This window comes from Muntiacus reevesi, chromosome 3 (genome assembly GCF_963930625.1).
Source record: "Muntiacus reevesi chromosome 3, mMunRee1.1, whole genome shotgun sequence".
Taxonomy (NCBI): Eukaryota; Metazoa; Chordata; class Mammalia; order Artiodactyla; family Cervidae; genus Muntiacus; species Muntiacus reevesi.
In genome coordinates, this window is record NC_089251.1 from 72,790,384 (window position 1) to 72,816,322 (window position 25,939).

The 25,939-nt window shown below is 35.2% G+C and overlaps 1 protein-coding gene across 2 annotated transcripts in view; it reads left to right on the forward strand.

Moving 5' to 3' along the window:
- FBXO11 (F-box protein 11) overlaps positions 1 to 25,939 on the forward strand; it is a 107,496-nt gene that overhangs the window by 44,560 nt on the left and 36,997 nt on the right. The gene's annotated exons all lie outside the window — the stretch shown is intronic.

The following is a 25,939-nucleotide window of genomic DNA, read 5'->3' on the forward strand; positions in this document are numbered from 1 at the left end:
TGCTCCTTTGGAAGAAAAGCTATGACAGACCTACACAGTGTATTAAAAAGTGGAGATATCACTTTGCAAACAAAGGTCCATGTAGTCAAAGCTATGGTTTTTCCAATAGTCATGTACAGATGTGAGAGTTGAACCACACCAAAGGATTGATGCTTTTAAATTGTGGTGCAAGAGAAGACTCTTGAGGGTTCCTAGGGCTGCAGGGAGATCAAATCACTCAATCCTAAAGGAAATAAACCCTAAATATTCATTAGAAGGACTGATGCTGAAGCTTCAATACTTTGACCACCTTATGAGTTTGGCCAACTCATTGGAAAAGACCCTGATGCTGGAAAAGATTGAAGGCAAAAGGAAAAGAGGATGAAATGGTTAGATAGCATCACTGACTCAATGGACATGAATTGGGTCGAATTCCAGGAGATGGTGAAGGACAGAGAAGCCTCGTGTGCTGCAGTCCATGGGGGCACAGAGTTGGGCACAACTTATCAACTGAACTACAACAGATACATAACTGAATAACTGCTGTACCCCAGAAACTAACTCAACACTGCAAATCAGCTATGCTTCAACTAGGAGTGGTGTTTTTTTAATATATAACACATTTTTTTCAGAGTTTTTAAATTAAAACAAGGAAAAGAATGACCACTCATCACACTGTGCATACAAACTGATCCTTGTTTAGCAATAAAGAGTGATATTAAACATTTTAGAATAGTTGCCTTTGTATAAGGAGAGGCATTTTCCATTTTCATTGGAAAATGGAAAATGAGGGTAAAATAAATTCAAATGAAACTTAAAATATACATAAATAAAATTGTTAAAGTCAAAGAAGTCTCCCAGAAACTAGAATGAAAGATCAACAGAATGGGTAAGAAAAGAGAATTAACAGTCTGTGAGGTGCAACTCTCAAAAACTAGGAGTTTCAGAAAAAGAAACTTGAGAGGAAGTAATTCAAACATAATTTGAGAATATTTCTCAAAAATAAAGGACATGGATTTGAAGATGCTGGGGCTCACCATGCATTTGTGACAGTGAGTGATAAAAGACCCACTTTGTGGTATATCACAGTGAAATTACAGCACATCCAGAAATAAAGAGAAAAACCTAAAAGCTGTTAGAGAGGAGAGGATAGAGTCACATACCAATGATCTTGAGTCAGAATATCACCGAGCTTCTTGAAAACAAACCTGAAAGACACAGAGCATCATGTCTTCACATTTATGAGGAAAAATTAGCTTCTAACAACCCATTACTTAGGCATGCTCTCAAATATGGAGTGGAATAAATAATACACTTGAAATTTATGAAGAAAAATGTAAAACCGGAAAATGGACCGGTCTACATTTATAGCAATCTCTTACAAACTTAGTAAGGATATAGAAGATTAAACAATACAATGACAAGTTTGATTTTAAAAGAACATTGTGTACATATATAAACATAGACACACAAGTAGAGCGTATAAATTGTTTTTAAACATGCAAATTTCAAATTACAAAAGTAAAATTTATCGTAGTGGAAATTTTATCAGATTTCATGAAATTAGTGTTATTGGGCATATTCTTGGACCTCAGTTTCGTTGAGAAATTAGTAATGAGGTTAAAATTATTTTTAAACATCTTCGGAATAATAACAACAAGTTTTTAAAAATTACGTTTGAAAACTAAGTATCCAAGGCTTAAGAGACAAGAAAATATCCCATATGAAATTACAAAATATTTAAAACTCTTTGACACAGAACACCACACATCAGAAATTAATGTTGCACCTTATGTGAATGGACATTTGTTGGACTAAAAATAGCTTATTTTTTAAAAAATTACTTATTATATTTATTTTTGATTGTGCTGGGTTTTTGTTGCTGCACACGGGCTTTCTCTAGTTGTATTGAGTGGGGGCTGTTGTTGATTGCAGTGCACAGGTTTCTCATTGCAGCAGCTTCTCTTGTTATGGAGCACAGGCTATAGGTACTTGGGCTTCAGTGGTTGCAATGCACAGGTTCAGTATTTATGGCACGTGGACTTAGTTGCTCCGTGGTATGTGGCATCTTCCTGGACCAGAGATCACATCTGTGTCCCCTGCACTGGCAGGCAGATTCTTACCCACTGTATCACTAGGGAAGTCCAACTATGCTAATTTTTAAAAGACTGAATATAGAGTAGAAATTAATGAAAATACAAATAATGAAATCAATATATGGACCAATAGGCAAATTTCTAACAAGAGGGATTAAGGGGGAAGAGGTACAAATGAGCAATATTTAAGACAAAAAGGAATATGATACAGCAAATACAAAAATGTTAAGGGTTCTTGGTCAGTAATATTAACTAAATATTAAAGAAACGAAGATCATGGTATCCGGCCCCATTACTTCATGGCAAATAGAAGGGGAAAAGGTGGAAGTAGTGGCAGATTTCTTCTTCTTGGGCTCTAAAATCACTGCGGATAGTGACTGTTGCCATGAAATCAGAAGGCGATTGCTTCTTGGCAGGAAAGCTATGACAAACCTAGACAGTGTGTTGAAAAGCAGTGACGTTACTCTGCTGACACAGGTCCGTATAGTCAAGGCTGTGGTCTTCCCAGTGGTCACGAATGGTTGTGAGAGCTGGACCTTAAACAAGGCAGAGCTCCAAAAAATTGATGCCTTTGAACTCTGGTGCTGGAGAAGACTCCTGAGAGTCCCTTGGACAGCAAAGAGAACAAACTAGTCAATCTTCCCTGAATACTCATTGGAAGGACTGATGGTAAAGCTGAAGCGCCAGTATTTTGGTCACCTGATGCGAACAGCCACTCATTGGAAAAGTCCCTGATGCTGGGAAGGACTGAGGGTGTCAGAGGATGAGATGACTAGATGGCATCACCAATGCAGTGGACGTGAACTTGGACAAACTTCAGGAGATGGTGAGGGACAGCGAGGCCTGGCATGTTGCAGTCCTTGGGGTTGCAAAGAGTTGGACACGACTGGGCGACTGAACAACAGTCAGTTATAAGTTAATATCTTTGTGTGGTGACAGATAGTAACTAGGTTTATCATCATAATCATTTCATTATGTACCGAAATAGCAAGTCACTATGCTGTGCACCAGAAATGTAGTGTTGTCAGTCAGTTACCCTTAAAACAAGCAAACAAACTGAAGAAGAGGTCAGATGTACGGTTATGAGAGGCAGGGTTTGGAGGAATGGGGAGTTGGATGAAGGTGATCAGAAGATACAAACTTCCAGTTATGAGGCAAGTTAAGTATTAGGGATGTAGTGTACAACATGATTAATTTGATGAACACTGCTATATGTTATATATGAAAATTGTTAAGAGAGTAAATTCTAAAAGTTCTCTACACAAGGAAAAAATGTTTTTCTCTTGTAGTTTGTACCTACATGAGATGATGGATGTTCAGTAAACTTATTAGGATGATCATTTCATGGTGTATAAGTCTTATCATTCATTATACTGTACACCTTAAACCTTTACAGTGCTGTATGTCAATTATATCTCAGTAACACTGGAAGAAATTTAATTTCATGAATATTTTGTCAGTAAATTTGAATCTTAGATGCTTTTTTTTTTTTTAGAAAAATGCAATTGACAAAATTTCCTTAGAAATAATACTGATAAATTAATCATCAATAATGCTAAATAGAAAACAGAAACAAATTCTCGTGTACCAACTCCCCTACCAAAAAGTACACCAAACTCCCAAATTTTATAGTTTTAGAGAGGAGTTGTCCATTTTACAAAAATAATCTTTCAACAATTTCTAGAACATCTGTCTACTATATGTAATAATTAAATAATGTAAAAGTCTTTAATACTGAAAGCAACTTACGACAGTATAAGGAAAAATATAACTTAATCTTATGAACAGGGATGCAAAAATCTTAAGACATCAGCAAGTTAAACTCACTTTACATTAACAAGAGTACATCACAGTCAAGTGAGGCTAATCCCAGAAATGCAAAGTTGGTTTATTTATAAAAAAAATCTGTTAATGTAACCTGTCATTTCTAACAAAGGAGAAAAAAAATTTATTCATTGAGCAGATATTGAGCATCTACCAGAAATTAGGCATTATTAATTGTGTAGTAATGTACAAACCAAGTCTTGTTTTTGTGAAACTTAGAGTCTAGTGTTAAGACAAATGATGTTAGATATGATAAATGCTATGAAGAAACATAATGCCAGATAAAGGGGGTAGAGAGTGATAATTTTTGCCAATATTCATTTACACATTAAATACAAGCCCTCAATCTCTTCATCTCTGTTCTGCTTTAATCTTTTTGGTGTCTACATTTTCCTAAGCACAGTTTGAAGACATCTACTGTAAAAAATAGTCAGACAATTAAATAAATACTCCTGTACAGAAGATATGGTGATAGCTGCCATGATATTTTGTCCGTCAAAGTCTGTCTTGTAATGACTCTTTTTTTTTTTTGACTCTGTCTTTATCAATTGAAGCTTCAGAGTTTGAAATTTAGAATTTCCTACTGTCTAGGAAATGATAATAAATATATGGAAAACTTGACATTCAAAGACTGCCCGTATATATAATTTCTGTTTTACATAGAACAACTTAACTTTGATTTCTCATGGGAAGGATTAAAGGATAAGCTGTTTTCCTAACTTATTAATCAAATATTGTAGCATGGTGTTTTTTAGCGTAGTTTTAAAGTCATGATAAATATGCATTTGGGATTTAAGTTTAATTTCAGCATAGTGATAAATGAAGCAAAAGTTATTTAAATTAATTTCACAGAAAGACCTATTTTAATCCCAGATAAGCAGTCTCACACATGCATCCCTGTAAGTCATTAATGGGTGAATAACTGTAACTTTGTTAAAAATTTGTATATACTCCCAAAACAACCCTAAGGCTTATTAGAGTTCCATAGTATAGTACTGTATTTGAAGGACAACAGTTACTTCAAAAAAATCTGACCTATATAATAGGATTTTGGGAGGTCTTCTTGGATATGTCTTTCGGTTCCCTTTGTTTAATCCCTACAAAAGAACTAAACTTCTGCTTTGACTTCATTAAAATACTGCTTAACTAGGAGCTTCTGCTGAAAATGCTTCCTAAGGTAATTTTTATGTTTATATATTTTGAATAACTTAAAAAGCAGACTTTTAGGCATAAGATATAATATATTTTAGGGCTTCCCTAGTGGCTCAGATGCTAAAAAATCTGCCTGCAATGCAGGAGACCTGGGTTCAATCCCTGGGTTGGGAAGATCTCCTAGAGGAGGGCATAGCAGTCCACTCCAGTATTCTTGCCTGGAGAATTCTGTGGACAGAGGAGCCTGGCAGGCTACAGTCCATGGGGTCACAAAGAGTTGGACATGAGTGAGCGACTAAGCACAGCACAGTGTATTTTAGGTCTGTTCTGTCAGCCTGCTAGTTTACCTCAAGATTCCTTGCTCCCATAAAATCAGGGAGTTTTGTTTGTTTTTAAGGTGCTTTAGACAGCTAGGGTCAAGAATTGGACAGCTTCCAAAAAGATGTGTGCGTAGAAATCTTTCACTTTCATCTCACCCAAACATTTCAGATTTGCAGCCAGCAAACTGATTTGGTGAATAGAATGCCTTATTCTATACAGTATTCCTAAAAAATAAATTCAGTTGGTTTCCAATATTTTAAATGTGAGATTCCAAATAATCTTGATTCTCAGGTTCCTTCATCATCTGATATCACTGACTTGAATTCCAATATGGCAGCCATTGGCCAAGGTTTTAACATTGGGTAAGAATTGCATGAGCCATAAACTCTCCAGTTCTCTTTATCGTCCACCATTTTAATGTTTCACTTCACTTGCTTCTTTACTTGCAGCCTTTATAGGCATTTAAATATATGACCCTTGGTAAATAATTTACTGACTCATATGAAGAGTCTTTAAAAATTTTTGTTTCTTCTAATTGTGGCATAAGAAACTAATACCACTGGGATAAATTAAATGGCTTTTCTAAAAGCCTTGAATTTGGGTAAACATTGGCATCTCTCTTTCCCAGAACTGTACCATCTTTAGGAGAATATGCAGGTACAGAGGTATAAATAGGTATTAATGTATTCTTTCTTTATTGACCTACTCAGAGCATTTGACGTTGATTCCCCTGGAGTCTGGTAGTTTCTACAGGAAGAATGTTGGTGAATTCAGTGATGTTTGATAAGGTTCTAACTTTGTTGAGTTGATTATATGACTATTAAAATTAATAATTTTTCAAGTTCGTATCACTAGAAAGTCTTTAACGTTTTTCTGTGTCATCAGACGGGTACTTGGGGTAGTCATTTATACTGCTTATTAAATATTTTTGGCTCTGCACCATCTGGCACTTTCTGACCCCTCTGTCATTGGGCCCTGTGTACAGTTCTGGCCAAAGAATTGTGAATGGAAATGAGCGTGTCACTTCCAAGTCAAATCATTTAATTGCCAGTATGAGGTCTTCCAGAGCTCTTTTCCTTGTACTGCTGCTACTAGTATTGTTTCAGGGAATGACTTTTCGATAAGTCTGAGTTCCAGAGGAGAACAGTTATGTAGAGCAGAGGTCTTCAGCAACCAGATAGACAGGTAAAATGAGTTAGAAATAAATCTTTGTTGTTTTAAGCTAAAGATTTTTTGGAGTTCATTACCGCAGCTTTTGAACAAGCCTGTCTGACTGATACTACACTGTACCAATAAACTGAAGAAAGAATGATGTAATTAACAGTCAGCAATTAATTAAAGGCAGCTGTGTTAAAATCTGTAAGCTGCAAACTGTTAGAAGATTGTTTTTAGTCTTTTGGGTAATTTTTATTTGTAAGTTGTGTCATCAGAGGACATAATTCTTAGAAATTGTAGCTCAGAGTACACATGAAAGATATGTCAGGGAGCATGGAACATTTTGCAGAGTCAGCACAGTTTTAAGTATATAAAAATAATCAGAAGATGATCAAGATTTATCATAGAGAATCCTGCGTACCACCAGTATGGTGTGTGTGTGTGTGTTTTCTCAAGAGTAGCGTGGAGCTGAAAGGTTTTAAACAACCTTGCTAGATAGCTTACAGATATTTGTGACAACATAATTTTGTGATATGGTTTTAGATACCATGTCAGACAACACCCTTCTTTTGTAGATGTTGTATGTTATAAAAGATGAGATAAAGAATGTGTTTGATTAACTTTGTACATTATTTTTAAGTTTTAAAATACCATTTTGATTACCTTTTCCCAGCTTATATTTTTCTTAGCGCTCTTTGCCAACATTGTTTTCCTCTTACTTCCTCATTGTCCCCTTCTTTGTTACATTTAATCCTCACAGTGATTGTAAAAAGTAGGTATTTTTCTGCCACTTTACAGGTGTGGAGACAGGCTTGGTGAGGTGAAGTAATATGCCCAAAATCATGTTGTTGCAGAGCCTGGAATTTGAACACGTGTCTTAAATATATTTAAGATTCTTGTTCAAATGTATAGAATGTTTTTACTTTGTGTTATTATTAATTAAAATAATTACTGTCTGAATTGACAGGAAGCCCAAAGTAACAGTTGTTTTAAAAGATAGAAGTTTATTCTTTTCTGATGTGGTGACAGTTTAGAGGTAAGCCTCTAAGGTTGGTGTGAAGGCTCCACCATAACATATTAGGGACCTGGACTCCTATTTTATTACTCCACTATCCATAAATATGTGACTTTATGGGTCAAAATATCTGCTTATGTTCCAACATTCTACCTAGTAGGAAGCAGAAAAGGTAAAAAAGGACCCTCTTTTCTTTCCTTTAGAATCTATCCCAGAAGTCATGCAAGCCACTTCTGTTTATATCTCAACGGCCAGAACTTAGTCAGATGGTCAGCTTGACAGTAAGAAATATAGGCTGTATTCTAGATGGTCATCTCTTCAGCTAAAAATCTAGGGTCTGTCATAGACAAGGTGAATAGATTTGAAGTGTTAGTTAGACATTTCTGTCACAGTTGTAATCAGTTGTTTCAAATTGTTTTTTCTTAGGTATTTAACAGACACTTATTTTATATAATGGAAAACTGTATTGATTTTTGTGTCCATTTACAGGTTAGAAAAATATTACTCTAAATAAAGAATACCCAGGTGTTTTGTTTGTACATAGGAAAGTCTGAAAGTGTTAGCTTAATATTTTACTTTAAAATGTTACTGACAAAATAAATGAGAAAAACACGTTCTGTCTCATGTAGCAAATAGAATGTGATTAATAATATATGTAGATTGAATTGTGAATCTAAAAAGTAGAATTAAATTTTAAGGCTTTGCTTCTTTTACTTCCACTGCTAGTGGGTCAAAATACCTAATTGATATGCATGTCATTCCCCTAGTTCACTAGTTCACTACATGAGTGTTTCACCTAACCTCTTAAAAGAACTTTTACTCATCTTGACAGAGACCCTATTGCTTATATATAACATAAATGATTTATTAATTCTGGTGTACTTATTTAGATATTTATGCAGTCACTGTCTTTAATTATGAGTTTTTCAAAGGTAGTTTCTCTCACTGTCTTTATGTCCTTTCTCATGAAATAGTATCAGTACTTAAGAATTTTTTTAAAAATTTAATGACTAGGAATGTTTAAGATGGATTCTGTTTAGCCATCTTAGTTGTGGTAGTGGTCTTATAAACTGAAGATCAACACAGTCACATGCCTTTGTAAGCATGACCAAATTATCAACTTTTAATTCTTAAATGAAAAATTCCAACAAATATGCTTATGTAAATTGGTTCTCATTTGTTCAAAACACCTAGTGACATCATAAGTCCAGCTTTAGGTTTATCTGTATGCTCTAGTAGAAGATGCTGTATGTCTTCAAAGTCGGCCAATACCTTTGAATATTTTGTACCACAACCTCCAAATAATAGGTATACAGAAAATTGTGTAAAACTTTTGAAATAAAATTTTAGCTTTTACTTAGGTACTTCATAAATTAGTAGCTGTTTATAGATCCTTAGTTTTGAACAGTTTATTAAACGAGTGCCCATATGATTTGATTATAGGTTTCACTTAAGTTTTCTGTAGCTGTATTATTTCAAAGCCTTGTAAATGAGCTATCTAAGAACATTTGTGGAAATTATATTTTCATTTAATTTGGTTCTGTATTAGTCTTAACAGCAGAACATTGTGAAATCAGCTATGTAGTGATTATTCTTGACACAAATGTGTGAATAAAAGTATTTAATAATTAACTCATTAGCTTTCCTGTGGTATCAGCAGATTTACAGCATTTTAAAGTTGAGACAGTTTCTTATTGAGCTAATTTAGCAACAGTATCTTGATTTTATTTTCTATATTGAAACACCTTTGAAGGCAAAGGGAATAACAGAAAGCTAGTGTAAGTCTCAAACTAATTCTTTTATATTTGTTATAGTTATTAAATAACATCAGTATGCTTGGTGCTATGATAATCACTGTTAAAGGATGATCCAAAGAAAGAATTATACTTATGTGCATTTTTTTGAAATTTGTACATGCATTTTTATAATGAGGAGATTGCTCCATAGATTGGGTTTTGATTCTCATTTTTCCCTTTTCTTCCCAGTTCTAAAGATCAGTCTGGTTTGTTAAATTCCTTTTGAATTTCAAATTATTACTTTTCAAGTCCAATGGCTTTCAACCCTGGTTGTTCATCATGAACAGTGAATATCTTCAAAATTCAAGATGCTTTTAAATGTGAAAAACTTAAATCTGACTCAAACTGGCTTAAACAATAAGAAAACTTACATTACATGACAAGATGTTTTGTCTTGTCATGTCTAGTTCCCCTCAAGGACATAGAATGGCTGCCTATGATAATAGTGTAACATTTATCCTTGTTAGTATCTATTAGGAGAAAAGAGAAATGGACCTCTTTTACCCAGAAGTCGAAAAAGGAAGCTGCTGCTTCTCTTCTTATATTAGCTCAGGCCTCCTCACCCTTGAGGAGTATGAAATTACTATAAATAACCATATTCATATGTGGTAGAAAGGATATTATGAAGTTAATTACAGTGTCCACTTCATAAGAAGTAAAGTGTGGATATGTGTTTTTACAAGGTCTGCAGATGATTCAGTGCACGACTAAGTCCGAACATTGCTATACTTCGCAGTTCAAAAAATAATAGGGAAGGAAAAAAAGATACTAATTCTTTTTCTCCATTTTCTAGTGGAACAAAGGACAGTTTGATTTAACTTACTTTCTGCTGAAGAGGCTAATGTTCTGGTTAGCCTTGGTTAAGACTCCAGGGTAAAATAATTGTTAAGGGTAAGGATTGAAAACCATATTCATATTTGTCATTTAAATCTATCAATCATGTGAAATAGAACCAGTTTTTAATACAGTGGCTGTTGTCAGATATTTTGGTTCTGTGCTATCTGGCAAAGGAGTTAACCAATCAGAACGCAGTGATTTAAAAAAGTGTTTTAGCTATTTGGAAAAAAGGTTCCAGCAATCTCATTTATCTTAAACAACACTAAGGAACAGAAGCAATAATGACTTAGGAGCAGCATGACATGGTTATAAAGCCCATGCCCTTTATTCTTGGGAAAGTCTTCTCAGTTCCTATAATAGTGACTGTTTACCCTCACTTTTGGGGTAAACAGGTAAAGAATGTGCCTGCAGTGCGGAAGACAAAGGAGACACAGGTTCGATCTCTGGGTTGGGAAGATCCCCTGGAGAAGGAAATGACAACCCCCTCCAGTGTTCTTGCCTGGAGAATCCCACAGACAGAGGAGCCTGGAGGGCCACAGTCCTCGGGGTCGCAGAAGAGTCTCTCACAAGCACACGGCTGAGCGGCCAGCATACCCCCTTACGTTGAAAACAAACACGTTTAGCAAGCTATTTCTTTGTTTTATCAGAGAAAAGAGGAGTCTCTAGTCTCAGGAACAGCCAAAAGAAGTGATATCTAACAACCTTACAGCAAGAAAAGAAAAAAATTGATAAACTACAGGAATAACAGAAGAAACCCAGCAGTTTAGGATAATAAAAAAATAGGTTTGTGGTGGTCATTTGGTAATACATAGAAATACTGAATCATTAGTTGTACACCAGGAACTAACATATTGTGTGTGTGTACTCATGCGCTCAGTAACATAGTTTTATAGATCAATTATACATTAAAAAACATTCACAGAAAAAGATACCAGATTTGTGATTATCACAAACAAGATTTAAGAATAGGGGGATAGGATGAAGGTGGTCAAAAGGTATAAACCTCCACTTTTAGGATAAATAAGTACTAGAAATTTAATGTATAACATGATTTATTTGTTAACACTTCTGTACATTACTTATGAAAGTTAAGAGTAAATCCTGAGCATTCTGATCACAAGCAAAAAAATTTTTTTTCTTTTATTTGCATCTATGAGATGTTGGATGTTTACTAAACTTATTAGGGTAGCCATTTCATGACGTATATAAGTCAAATCATTATGCTCTACACCTTATATGTATACAGTGCTGTATATCAATTATAACCCAATAAAACTAGAAGAAAAAAATTGCTTTGTACTGACAAGCGAGTGACCAGCGTCTTGTATTACAAAGCAGTAGACTTACTTCATGATCCTAATGGTTATCTTATAAAAACCAAGAAAAGGTTACATTATTTTAAAATACTCTTTTTAAAGCAAAATAAGGTAATGTAGAAATAATTTCAATCAAAATGATTAACATTTAAAAAAAATTTTTGGTGTTTGAAGGATTTGTAAAATCTTCAGATATCCTGACAAAGTAGCTGCAGATAAGAAAGACACAGTAAAGCTTTAGCTGTTTGTATGCAAGGGTAAAGTCTCATCCATTTATGAATTTGTGAAAATGTACCATTTTTCTCTGTGTAAATCATCCAGCAGATATTAAAGTCTGCCACAGTTTTCCTCCCTCTCTCCCCACCCTAATCAGTGCAAACTAGTTTAATCTTAAATGTAATTCATGCATTATAAAGTGAAACAACACAGTTGTTTCCCCAATCCCCCGCCTATTTTGTACTTTTACATTTTAATACTTTGAACTCCAGGTAATCTTGAGATCAGTGAGTGTATTTTATTGTGGTAGCGTTCCGTCTTAAACATCTTAGAAAAGAGTTCCATTTCTGTGAAGGGTAGCTTTAAATTACCCATATCGCTGATCAGTTCTGTTACTACAATTAAGAGTTTATTATGAAAATGTTGCTATGAATCCTTTCAGTTTTGTAGGTATCAGTACTTTTTCTGGACTAGAAACTCGTTTGTAAGAAGTATAGTTAAATTTTTCGTAAAGGTCCAAGTATTTACAATTGATTCAGGTTTTTGCGTTTGATCCAGCCTTGTGTTTTTCTCTAGGACATTGTTACTAATAACCAGTCTGTGAATATACCACATGAAAACTTGGATAATTTTTAAATTTATTTTTTTAACTCTTCAGTTCTAGTATGAAGAGTTTTTTTTAATTTTCAGTTAATCATTTATGTGACTGACTGAAGGAAGGAAATTGTGGAAAAATAATATTTTGGCGCCCTCTGCTGTTCTTTAGTGTGGTATTTCATCTATTGATACTTCATTAAAACTTGTAATTTGAATTTGTTTTTTTCTTTTATCCAAATAGAGCACAAAGATAAAGGAGGGGTTGTTTTTTTTTTTTTTTTAATCTGCTGGAGCTGCCTTACAATTACTATATTTCCAGCTGCCAAAGTTACCTTGTAATTTTGGTGGTAAGAAATAGGCTTGTCTTAAACACGTTTCCGTACTCTTAACTCTGCCACTTGCATTTCCATTCAGTGCCTCTGATCCTGAAGATTTCCTTCTCTCAGTTCCGTGTCTTCCCGTGAAAGCTCCTGAGTGTCACTAGACCATTTACTTTAGCTTTGTTTGTGTTTTCAGTATCCCTTTTCCTTTCTGAATACCGTGTTCTCTGTTTCATTGCTTGCCCATGTCTCATTCTCCAGCCTAACCTCTGTTCACACTGTTAAATCGTCCCCTTTGATTCTGAACTACATTTATGTCTATTTTTATTGCTTTTCCTTTAGGTAAATTATTTGCCTACAGAGATAACATCTTATCCCCCCCCTCCCCCACCCTGTTTTGCTGTGCTGTGCAGCTTGCAGGATCTTAGTTCCCCAACCAGGGATTAAACCCGGCACCCTATAGTGGAAGATCAGAGTCCTAACTATTGGACCACCAGGGAATTCCTGAGAAATAACATCTTATTTTGTATTTATTTTCTCTAATTGTCTCATGTGATATGGTAGTACTCTGGTACATTGAGATATACACACACTGTTTTGCTCATTAATTGCCTTTTTTGTCTTTTCTCTCCAAACAAATGGCATGTTATTTGTTGACTAGGATGACTTGTATACTGATTTTGTAATCTTCAGGTAACAATTCTTCCTGCACAATTAGGTATGAAGACTAGGAAATACAATTAAGTGAATTGTGTGCTGAATAAAGATGGAGGTATCCTGAGCAGTGAACTTTGAGTCAAGTGGATAAGTTTCTGTGCATAAATAGATTGAAGTTTATTTTGGCTGCCTAAAGCTTATCCTACTTCATCTTTATCAAATTAAACATTGCCTGTTGATTTCTCCTATGGTAGTTTACTTATAGCATTCCCTCTACCCACCTCATCCCAGTATAACTTGAAACAACATACTTAAGACTTAATTTTGGAGCTTCCCAGATGGCACAGTGGTAACGTGCCTCCCAGTTCAGGAGATGCAAGAGATGCAGGTTCCATCTCTGGGTCCAGAAGATTGCTTGGAGAAGGAAATGGCAACTTGCTCTAGTATTCTTGCCTGGAACATCCCATGGACAGAGGAGCCTGGTAGGCTACAGTCCATGGGGTCGCAAAGTGTCAAACATGACTGAGCACTCATGCCTGAAGCTTAATTCTATTTTCCTCACTATGGAGAATATCTGTAGACTCTCTCTTGTAAGATGAGAATGTTCATGGCTCTCTGTTTTCATTATCAAGGTCAATAACATTTACCACATTGTTAATAGAGCATTATTGATTTGTATGTAGGTTGATTCTAGAAGTTGAAAAATAACAATAGTGTTCATCTTATTATACTTACAGGAATATCTTCTCCGTTTAGCCAGGCACATGATAGATTCTGTTCCTTTTTCTACTACCTTATACATTCCTACTCTGCTCAAAAGAAATCATTCCTAACTTCGGATGGAGTCTTTTTGTATTTCACCTGTTGGCTTTATCATGTCTTCAGGTTTTTTTAAGCTCCCTACTATCTAACCTATTAATTTCCAGGGAATTTCTTACCTGCAGCTCTTTGGAGCCCTGGTTCAATCTATACCAAGTTTCTTTGGGCCTCCTTCACCCCTTTTACCTTAGAATATCTTCCCATTGTTGCTTTTCTGTGATGATTTCATTAACTACTGCATCTTAAGTCTTACCCCTTTTGGGTTTACTCACTATTTTTGTTGAAATATGTCCTCAAGTAATTTTCTATTTTAGGAGAAAATGTGTAAGTCTGTGAAAATTTCTTTACTCTGCCTTCACCCTTATTTGGTATTTTGATGAGACTTTCCTTTTATTGATCTGCAGTGAATGCCATTGTTTTCAGATCTACATATCACTGTTGTCCTTTTGTACTTGCATTTTCAGAATTCAAAACTTGTCTGAGATTTTGAAAGAAGTTGACAGCTCCCTCTTCTGTTGTAGCCTCTAATGTGCTTTACTGGGCAGCTTCCTCTATTTTGCATCACTACTCAGTATTCCTTTATATTTTTGTCTTCAAGAAACCCATTGAAATCTCGTGTATTGATGGGTTTATCAGTTCTCTTTGTTGTAAGGGTTTGTATCTTTATTTCCTTACTATTAATACTAAGGAGTTTAGAGATAAAATGAATCTACCTATACTGTCATTTTCCCCTCTGTTTCTGTTAAAGTTTGGAATTGAAATAGTAATATATACTTAGACTATGTTATACTGTAACTTGAATTCTTATTATTATAATGTAACGTTAGATTCCTAACAATAACATTATACTCATTTTGCTATATCAGAAAATAATTCCTGATTTTGTGTTGTGTTTTATAGGTAATCGTAGTATGTATACATGTAACTTTTCAGTGGATAACGGCAAAAACATTAGTAGAGAAGAGTGACTGAGCCATATGTTTTGAGGCTATTTTGTTTTTTCCTGTTTTAACTACCACCACTCTAACCCGGGGCTTTCTGATTTGTTGGGATTATTGAAGGAGCCTTTTTATTGTGCCATATTGCTGCCTAAGCCACCTCTTAACAAAAGGTGTAATAAATGCTACAACACTAATTGAAAGCTTTCCATGATTTCTTAACAGAAAAAAAGACCAAACTCTTTACCTTGGAATTCAAGGAGTTTTGTTTGGTCCCAGTAATAATGCTCCATGTCATCATCCCTTGCCCAGCAGCAGAAGCATCTCTCGGAATTTGTTAGCAATTTATAAATTCTCACTCCCTCTCCCCTTTGTCTGATTCAGAAACACTAGGGATAGAGCTCAGCAAGGTGCTTTAATAACACCACCACAAGATTCGGGCTGGTCTAGTCCATCCCTTTCATTTGCAGGCAGAAAATTGAGGTATAGAGAAAGAGGTAAATTGGCTTGTCCGAACTCATACAACTAGGTAGAATTTTCTTTCTAGTACTGTATACATGATTTGACTTTTTATGAGTTGCAATCAGAAAGCAATCCATCCATGATGGGAAAGCTTTATATAGTAGAATGTGAGACTTGACAGAACACTAAACTATAACCTTATGTAAGTAGAGAGAAAAGAGATGTTATTATAAGCAAGAAGACCACAGTGAATAAAGGCATGAGGATATAAATATGCTTTTGACCCTTAAACAGGTTTGAACTGCATGTGTCCACTTATCCATGGGTTTTTTTCTTTCAATAGTAAATGCTGCAGTTCTACACAATCTGTAGTTGGTTGAATCTATGGATCAGGAACTGCCAATGTGGAGGGCCAACTGTAAGTTCTAGGTGGGTTTTCAACTGCAAGGAGGATCAGTTCCCCTAATCCCATATGTTCCAGGGTCGACTGGGACATCTCAGGGTCATTCTGAGAACAATCAGCAAGTTGGACTAATAATTAATAGGCCTCCTTTATGTGAATATAGAGAATAATGTATGTAAAATAATGATCACAAAGCTTGGCATATTGATAAAGCATTAGCTGCACCGTCTTGTTGGATTAATGTTGGTTGTATTGTTGATTTTGTTTTTGTTAGAAAGGCAGCATGGAACAGAAGATAAGACTGGGTGGCTGAATCAAATTCCAGCCATGCACTTACTGGCTGTTTGACTTCTAGAAAGTTACTCGCTAAAACTCAAGTTTCCACATTTCTAAAATGAGAATAATAATATCAACCTTATAGGGTGGTAATAATGATGCAGTGAGATGTTTCTTGATTACATACCTGCTTCATAATCAGTTCAGTTCAGTCACTCAGTTGTGTCCAATGCTTTGCGACCCCATGGACTGCAGCATGCCAGGCTTCCCTGTCCATCAACTCCCGGAGCTTACTCAAACTCATGTCCATTGAGTTGGTGATGCCATCCAACCATCTCCTCCTCTGTCATCCCCTTCTCCTCTTGCTTTCAATCTTTCCCAGCATCAGGGTCTTTTCAAATGAGTCAGTTCTTCGCATCAGATGACCAAAGTATTGGAGTTTCAGCTTCAGTATCAGTCCTTCCAATGAATATTCAGGACTGATTTCCTTTAGGATGGACTGGTTTGATCTCCTTGCAGTCCAAGGGACTCTAAATAATCTTCACCAACATCACAATTCAAAGCATCAATTCTTTGATGCTCAGCTTTCTTTATAGTCCAACTCTCATCCATACGTGACTACTGGAAAAACCATAGCTTTGACTAGATGGAACTTTGTTGACAAAGTAATGTCTCTGCTTTTTAATATGCTGTCTAGGTTGGTCATAACTTTTCTTCCAAGGAGCAAGCATCTTTTAATTTCATGGTTGCAGTCACCATCTGCGGTGATTTTTGAGCCCCAGAAAATAGTCTCTCAGTGATTCCATTGTTTCCCCATCTATTTGCCATGAAGTGATGGGACCAGATGCCAAGATCTTAGTTTTCTGAATGTTGAGTTTTAAGCCTGCTTTTTCGCTCTCCTCTTTCACTTTGATCAAGGAGACTCTTCAATTCCTTTTCGCTTTCTGCCATAAGGGTGCTGTCATCAGTGTATCTGAGGTTATTGATATTTTTCCCGGCAGTCTTGATTCCAGCTTGTGCTTCATCCAGCCTAATTATTTATTATTTAACTGATAACTATCATTACTTCCTCGTTTGATAAGTCATCTTATTTGACTCTAAATGACAAAACTATGTCAAAAATAATATTTTTCATGAAAAGGTAGATTTTTATTATGACTGAAACAGTTTACAAATACGGCCAAGAGGAAAAGGAAACTGGTTAAATAAATTTAGCAAGGGGCTGATTACATAAATCATGGAACATTTTTATCCCTTAGGGACTAGAAAGCATGTTTCAGAAAGAAATTTTGTGACATGTATCATGGACATACGGTTATGATATAACAAAAATAAAATATAAACAGTGCATGCATTGTTTCAGTTATATAATTTGTATAGAGAAAAATAGCGTGAAGAATGTTCTAATATTAATGATAATAAATTCTGAGATTTTAGTAACTTTTTTCTTTTGTGTTTTTCTGTATTCACATTTTCTAAGTGAACTTTTTAAAAATTAAGATATAGTTGATATACAATGTTATATAAGTTTCAGGTGTACAACATAGTGTTTCACAATTTTTAAAGGTTATAATTCCATTTATAGTTATTATAAATACTGGCTATATTCCCTGTGTTGTACTGTGTATCCTTGTAGCTTATTTTGTACATAGTAATTTGTACCTCTTAAACCCCTAGCCTTACTTGCCTCTCCACTAGTAACTACTAGTTTGTTCTCTATATCCCTGTTTCTCTTTTTATTATATTCAGTAGTTTAATTTTTAGCTTCCAAACATGCGGTATCACATAGTATTTTTCTTTCTGACTCATTTCACTTAGCATAATACCCTCCAAGTCCATCCATGTTGTTACAGGGCAAAAGTTTATTCTCTGTGTCTGTGTGTGTGTACCATATATTCTTTTTTTTTTTTTTTAAGATTGATTGATTTATGGATGCACCGTGTCTTTGTTGCTGTGCACAGACTTTCTCTTGTTGCAGCAAGTGGGGGCTACTCTTAGCTGTGGTGTGCGACCTTCTCATTGCAGAGCGGGAGCACTAGGTTTATGGGGCTCAGTAGTTGCAGTTTATAGGCTTAGTTGCTCCATAGCATGTGGAATCTTTCTGGACCAGGGATCAAACCATGTCCCTTGCATTGGCAGATGGATTCTTAACCATCAGACCACCAGAGAAGTCCCTACCATATCTTCTTTATCCATATATCTGTTGATTGACACTTAAGTTGCTTCTATATCTTGGCAATTGTAAACATTTTTATAATTGAGAAAAAAAATGAATGTTACACATACTTTAAATTTATGACAGGATCATTAGAATAATATTATACCCTCCTAAGTATTCATTTTTGTCAGTGGTCAGTCCTTGGTGTTTCTGGATTTCACCTTGTATTTTCTGCTGGTCATGAACTATTCTAAACACTCATCATGAGAATTATTTTGTGATAAGAATTATTTCTACATTTCAGAGGGTTTTTTGAACATTGAATCAGATAATAAAGGCCTTTAGCTAGAATTTGAAATGTATTTTGAGCACACCTTGCTAGCTTTTAGCATCTCATTTCAATTATGATAATAACGAACATTGAAATGTTATCTTTTCCAAGGACTGTGTTGAGAATTAATCTTCACAAAAATTTTATGAGGTAGTCACCATTATCATCTCCATTTTATAGATGCACTGAAAATCAGGCAGGTTAAGGAACTTGTCCAAGATTGCACAGCTACTAAGCCAGTATTCTAACAAAGAAGTTAGACAGTCTTTCCAGAGCCTGTTCCTTAAATATTGTACTATATCATCAAATATGTGAAATACCAAAACGTTATTGACATAATACAGAAAGATCTGAGTTACTGATTATGAAAATAAAGAGGTCTGATGTATATGTTGTGGTTTTATAAAGTGTTAACTTGATTCTTTGAATAAAGTTAGGCATGAAAAACCATTAATTTTTTTTTTAAATTCTTTGCATTTCTAGGAGTATATGTTCCATTTCATGGTACTCTTATATAGTAATATACTCCTAGTGATAAGTATATTCAGTGGTATTTAGCATAACTAACCTGTATTTAGATAGCACAGTGGTTAATAGTATTGGGCTCTGGAGCTAGACTGAGTGAGTTCACATTCTGCCTCTGCTACTTAATACTTTGTGGCCTTGGTCAAGATGCTTAACCACTGTGTGCCTAGTTTTCTCATTTGTAAAATAGGAATATGTTCTTCATGGAGTTGATAAAAGGATTCAGTGAGTTAATTCATATATAAAACAGTTGGAATTGTGTCTGTACATGGAAGTTTTCAGTGTTAGATACACCAGTTTGTAGTAGTACTATTATTATTCCATTTACTATCATCATTATCATCTGTATTGATTATATGACAAGCTTTTTTGAGAAATCCACATTACTTTTTGTGAAAATAAAGAACATTGTACTTGGAGTCCACTAAGCTGAAAATTATTTTGCTACCACTTACTGGCTTTCAAACCTCAAACACTTCATGGAACCCTATTGGGCCTCAGATGCCCACTAGTGATACCTTTCCTGTTAGCTGATCTTTGATCTGTAAAACATTTGCTTAAAATCATGCAGTCTCAGGATTGTGGTCTAACTATAGAACTGAAAGAGAACTGATGATGCTGTCTCTCATCCATTTCTTTCTTTCAACTTAACGTGAATTTACAGCAAAGATTAAGCTTTTAATGCTTATAAGAATATAATCTTCTGGTGTTATATTTTTTTTCCTTTTCATACTGTTCATGGGATTCTTGCAGCAAGAATACTGGAGTGGTTTGCTATTGTCTCCTCCAGTGGACCATGTTTTTCCTGAACTCTTTTCTATGACCCGTACATCTTGGGTGGCCCTGCACATCATGGCTCATAGCGTCATAGAGTTATACAAGCTCCTTCTCCATGACAAGGTTGTGATCCATGAAGGGGATCACTCTAATGGCAGAAAGTGAAGAGGAACTAAAGAGCCTCTTGATGAAGGTGAAAGAGGAGAGTGAAAAAGCCGGCTTAAAACTCAGCATTCAAAAAACTATAATTATGGCATCTTGGTCCCATCACATCATGGCAAGGGGTGGGAGTGGAAACAGTGACAGATTTTATTTTCTTGGGCTCTAAAATCACTGCAGACAGTGACTGCAGCCATGAAATTTAAAAACATTTGCCCCTTGGAAGGAAAGCTGTGACAAACTTAGCATATTAAAAAGCAGAGACATCCCTTTGCCGACAAGGTCCATCGAGTCAAAACTATGGTTTTTCCAGTAGTCATGTACAGATGTGAGAGTTGGGCCATAAAGAAACCTGAGCGCCAAAGAATTGATGCGTTCTAATTGTGGTGCTGGAGAAAACACTTGAGAGTCCCTTGGACAGCAAAGAGATCAAACCAATCAATCCTAAAGGAAATCAATCCTGACTAATCATTAGAAGGACTGATGCAGAAGCTGAAACTCCAATACTTTGGCCTCCTGTTGCAAAGAGCCGACTCACTGGAAAAAGGACTTGATGCTGGGAAAGATTGAAGGCAAAAGGAGAAGGAGGCAACAGGATGAGACGGTTGGGTGGCAATCACTGACTCAGTGGACATGAATCTGAGCAAATTCTGAGAGATATTTGAAGGACAGGGAAGCCTGGTGTGCTGTAGTCCATGGAGTTGCGAAGAGTTGGACACGACTGAACAATAGCAGACAAAAATTTAATAGCCTTATTCTCATTTTGATCTTCATACTTTGCTCTTCCTGGTCTTCACACTGGTCCTTTTCTATAAAACTAAACTAATGAAAGGCACTTCTAAAATTGCCTATATTTCCTGTGAAAGTAAATCAGGGATGGGGTGAATGTTTCCCTTGAAGCTGGATGTGCATGGTGTGTCCCGTTTCTGCTTCTCTGCCACCTCGTGTGTGCGCTCAGTGCTGCTCTTCCTGTGGGGCTGCAGTTACTTGTTTCCATAACTATAGCAGTTCCCTTAATGGCAGATTGTTATATTCATCGTGACTGGCAAGTAGATGAAAATCAGCAATTTTTAATTAGTGACTTATATGAATCTTAGGTTAGCCTTGAATTAGGTTTGTCTTACTGATTTGGAACCATGGTCATTCTGATCTTAAATTAATGATGCACTTGATACTCTAGTCATATCAGCTCCTACTTTGGATGTAATGCTACTTTTGAACTGTGTAGTTTTCCTTGAACTTTAAAAATACTTAAATTTTATGAAAGTTAAAAATAGTTTTTCTTGTTTGATAAAATAGAAAAGAATATGTTTTGTGAATTTTGTCACTTTAGGAAATACTGAAAATGAAAAACTGGTGGTAAAATATGAGAATAGAAGAAGGAATTTCAAATTTTCCAATTATGGGTGAGGCTATTCTATACTACTACTTTCCCTGCAAGCAAAGGGAGAAAATGCCTTAGGAGAACAAAATGTGATTTGTAACAGGAAAGAATGAAAATAAAGCTAAGCTATTCCCAAAGGATATTAATCCTTGAATTAGTAGTTGTCAATTAACTTTATTTTTTTATCAAGCTAGAGTTAGGAATTCGTGTCAGTTCTGGGACCCACAGGTTTTTTTCTTTTTTCTTTCTTTCTTTCGTATATACAGTAATGAAAAGTTATGACCAATCTAGACAGCATATTAAAAAGCAGAGACATTACTTTGCCAACAAAGGTCCATCTCAAAACTTTGGTTTTTCCAGTAGTCATGTATGGATGTGAGAGTTGGACTATAAAGAAAGCTGAGCACAAAAGAATTGATGCTTTTGAACTGTGGTGTTGGAGAAGACTTTTGAGAGCCCCCTGGACAGCAAGGAGATCCAACCAGTCCATCCTAAACGAAATCAGTCCTGGGTGTTCATTGGAAGGACTGATGCTGAAGCTGAAACTCCCAACACTTTGGCCACCTGATGCGAAGAACTGACTGATTTGAAAAGACCCTGATGCTGGGAAAGATGAAGGTGGGAGGAGAAGGGGACGACAGAGGATGAGATGGTTGGATGGCATTATAAACTCAATAGACAGGAGTTTGAGTAAACTCCAGGAGTTGGTGATGGACAGGGAAGCCTGGTGTAATGCAGTCCATGGGGTTGCAAAGAGTTGGACACTACTGAGCAACTGAACTGAATGATAATTTTGACATAGATAACTATCCACTTATATGGCTAATGCTTAAGAGTTGGATAACATATCTGCCATGAAAATTAGTATTGTACCATATGTAAATAATGACAGCTAATCTACACTTTTAACTCTGTACTCCTACTGTAGTGTATTTTCAGAGTGACAGAAGTCCCTGATTCTTTATCTCCAACCGAAATCACTCGCTGGAGCCTGAAATAAATATTTTTAGCTTTGTTGAGAGTCTCCAATTGATTGCCTTATGAGTACCTCAAAACCCAAACCTGAACTCCTCTCCTCCCCTTAACCCCTGTCTCACCGACAAAGGTTTCTAATGTACTAATAAGTACATAGCACCACCATCTACTGGATTGCCCAAGTCAGTATGATTCACGGCACCAACCTCTTCTCCATCCCACCCATATACATTCAGTCACCAAGGTTTGTGAATTTATTTTGTGACTATATCCCAGATGTATTCAGTTATTTCATATTTATTACCATAGTTCAAGCTGTGTTCATCTCTCCATTGTATTACTCCGTTGTAGCTTCCTAATTGGCCACTTACCACCAGTGCTATCCGTTTTCAAATGCCTGTACATTCAGGTAATCTCCTTAAAACACAAATCAGAACATCTCACTGTTCTATTTAAAACCTTTTTAGTAGCTATCCTTGGCCTTCCAGATAAAATCTAAATAAAGTGTTTGTGGCACCCTTCATAATCTGGCACCTGCTATGTGATACTGCAATATGGAGCAACTTGCAATTCCTTGAGACGGCTGGAGGTGAGCACCTTCAGTCTTCACACACACTTCCATCTGATTAACCAACTCCCAGTAGTTACTGTCTCACCTTAGACTTTCTTCAAGAAACCGTCAACTAATATCCCAACAACATGCTCTTAACATCATCTAAGATTGGACTAGATGCTCTTGTGTGTTCCCATAGTATGTTTGTGCTCAGACTCTTTAAGTCATGTCCGACTCTTTGTGACCCCAGACTGTAGCCCACCAGGGTCGGACTGTCCATGGGATTTCCTAGGCAAGAATACTGAAGTAGGTTGCCATTTCCTTCTCCATGTTCTGCTTATTCCTATTGCAGCATGTGACATACTGTACTATTACTGCCTGCTTGGTTATTTATTGTCTCTTCTAAGCCATTGGAGGGCAAGTACAAGATTCTGTTTGGTTGCCCTGTTTTACCAGTACCTCACACAGTGCATGGCTCATTCATTCATTTATTTTCCAGATACTTGTTGAACAAACTTATGTAAGATGGCGTACAATGCAGTGGTTTAAATTTCTTCTGATGAAATGAAGGCTTGTTTAAATTTTCAGTAGTTCTTTATAGTTTATCAAAGATATGGTCAAATATATTTTCTTTGACCAGTCTTAGATAATCCTTATAGTTCATGTTGTGAAAATTCAGCAGAATTATATGCATATATGTGCATAAATAATACCTAAATGTATTAATGAAAGCATTGAGCAGTATTCTTAATACTTAGATTTTTTAGAGTTTGAAACTATATATAAGATACAATTAGAAATACCTGATTATTGTAAGTCAGACTTTTAAAAAGCAGATTTTTGTAACTTTGTTCCTGGACTCTCTCCCTTGAAATAGTTAAGTAAAATTTTTCAAGTAAAGTATATAAGTTAAAATGCACTTAAGAGAAATTTCTGTCTTGATTTTAGTTTTTTTGTGGATTTTTTTTTTTTTAGTAGTTGGAAAAAAGCTGTGGTAGTTCCCAACTGTGTTAGAAACAGTTGTCAAGTGTGGTTCTTTATACTGTGAGACTGGGAGCTGTTTCTAAACACACAGTTACTAGCACAAGTTTCCAATATATGATCTGTGGCAATGGGTAAGTAACATGGAACTTAGATAATATTTGTGGGGAGAAAAAGAAAAAAACTCTTGGAAGTTAAATTCCACATAAACTACCTTTTAACTTTAGGTTAGTCTTTAAACCTAAGGTGTATAGACTTTAACCTTGATCCAGTCAGTAGTGTAATTTTTTGTACATCTTTGAGATAGTTAAAAGGTATGTAAAAATTAAGATATTTTGCTTAAGGTGTATAGACTTAAGTCTCTTCTTTTGTGGAAGTGAATCTTAGTATAAATTTTCAATGCTATTATTTTTTTTTTCAATCCTATTTAATAGCAAAGATTTCAAAAGATTTTTTTTAGTTAAAGAAGCATACTTAACCTACAGAAGCCTTTATCCCTATGGGTCCTATTAATAGTGAAGACTCTAGTATATTTGTATATCATTATTAGTAAAAATCTAAAAATGATAAATTTTTATATTATGTGTATGCGTGTAAGAGGATTGGTAAGAATTTAATGAAAGGGTGTGTGTATGTGTGAATACTATGCAATTAGGATAATATCTAGCCACATTGGAGCTATTGAGCACTTGAAGTATGGCTTATCTGAATTTGAGGCATACTGTATAAGTGTTAAAAATATAAACCTTTAGTATGAAAAAAGAACATGTGTTTCTATTGGGTATCTTCTGGTCAAGAACTTTTTTTTCTAACTGAAAATTACATTTTCTGTAAGTTAAAGTTGAAGTTAAACATTTTTGGTATTGAGTTATTTTTTATTAGTCTTAGATTATAATTTGACATCTAAATATTGGTATTCCAATATTAGATATAAAAGTGAAGGCTATAAAGTTAAAAAAAATTAAACAAAATATTATTCTGAGGTCTTGATTTTGGATTTTGTTGTTAGAACAATATCATAACTAGTCCTTCATGATCTCTTGGTTCTTGAATTGGACACAGTTTGGCAGCTACCATGGATCAGTTTAGTCACTGTGTAATTTATTGTTTGCTTCGTATGCGCCAAATCTGTTGTAATTTCAGGAGGGAACAAAAAATAGATGTATATGCTTGTAAATTAGTTCACAGAGTTGGAGGTAGGAGGAAGAGAAGCAATTCTTATCTGGATTTTTATTTTCTGTTGAGTAGTATGTAAGGTCATCTTAGTACACCACTGTTGGTGGGTTCTTGGAAAAACTCTTGAATAAATTGAATTGAGTTCTCAATGGATGAGAATCAGCATTTCTTGAGTAGTTATTGGGTACTAAGCTGAATGTGGAGGAAAATATAAAATTATATATATTTACAGTATTATAATACATTTATAATATAATTTATGACAATGTAATTTATTATATTAAATGATAATTGTAATAATGTATAATACATTATATTATATATACACACACATATATATACACATATATATATATAAAAAATAGCCTTGTCCTCAGAGCTTAAATTTTGTTAGGAAAATAAGAAGTATACCAAGAAAGCAAATAACAAATAAGGCAGCTGTGATACGATAGAGTATATGGTGTATATACAGTACTGTAGGAGTTCAAAAGATGGAGAGAACACTAATCACTAAAGATTATTTCATGTGTGTATGTTTTGGGGTTTGTGTCTTTTAAGTTTTCTCCTTCAGTTTCTTATTTATATTAGTAAACTGGTAATTTACTTTGAGAGCAGTATAGAAAATAGGATAGATTCTTGATCTCAGCACAAGTAAAAGAGTTTAATACAGTTGTTTTAGAGCTGAGCTTTGAGTGCTTTAGAACAGGACAGTGTTTTGAATAGGACATTGAGGTTATTGCA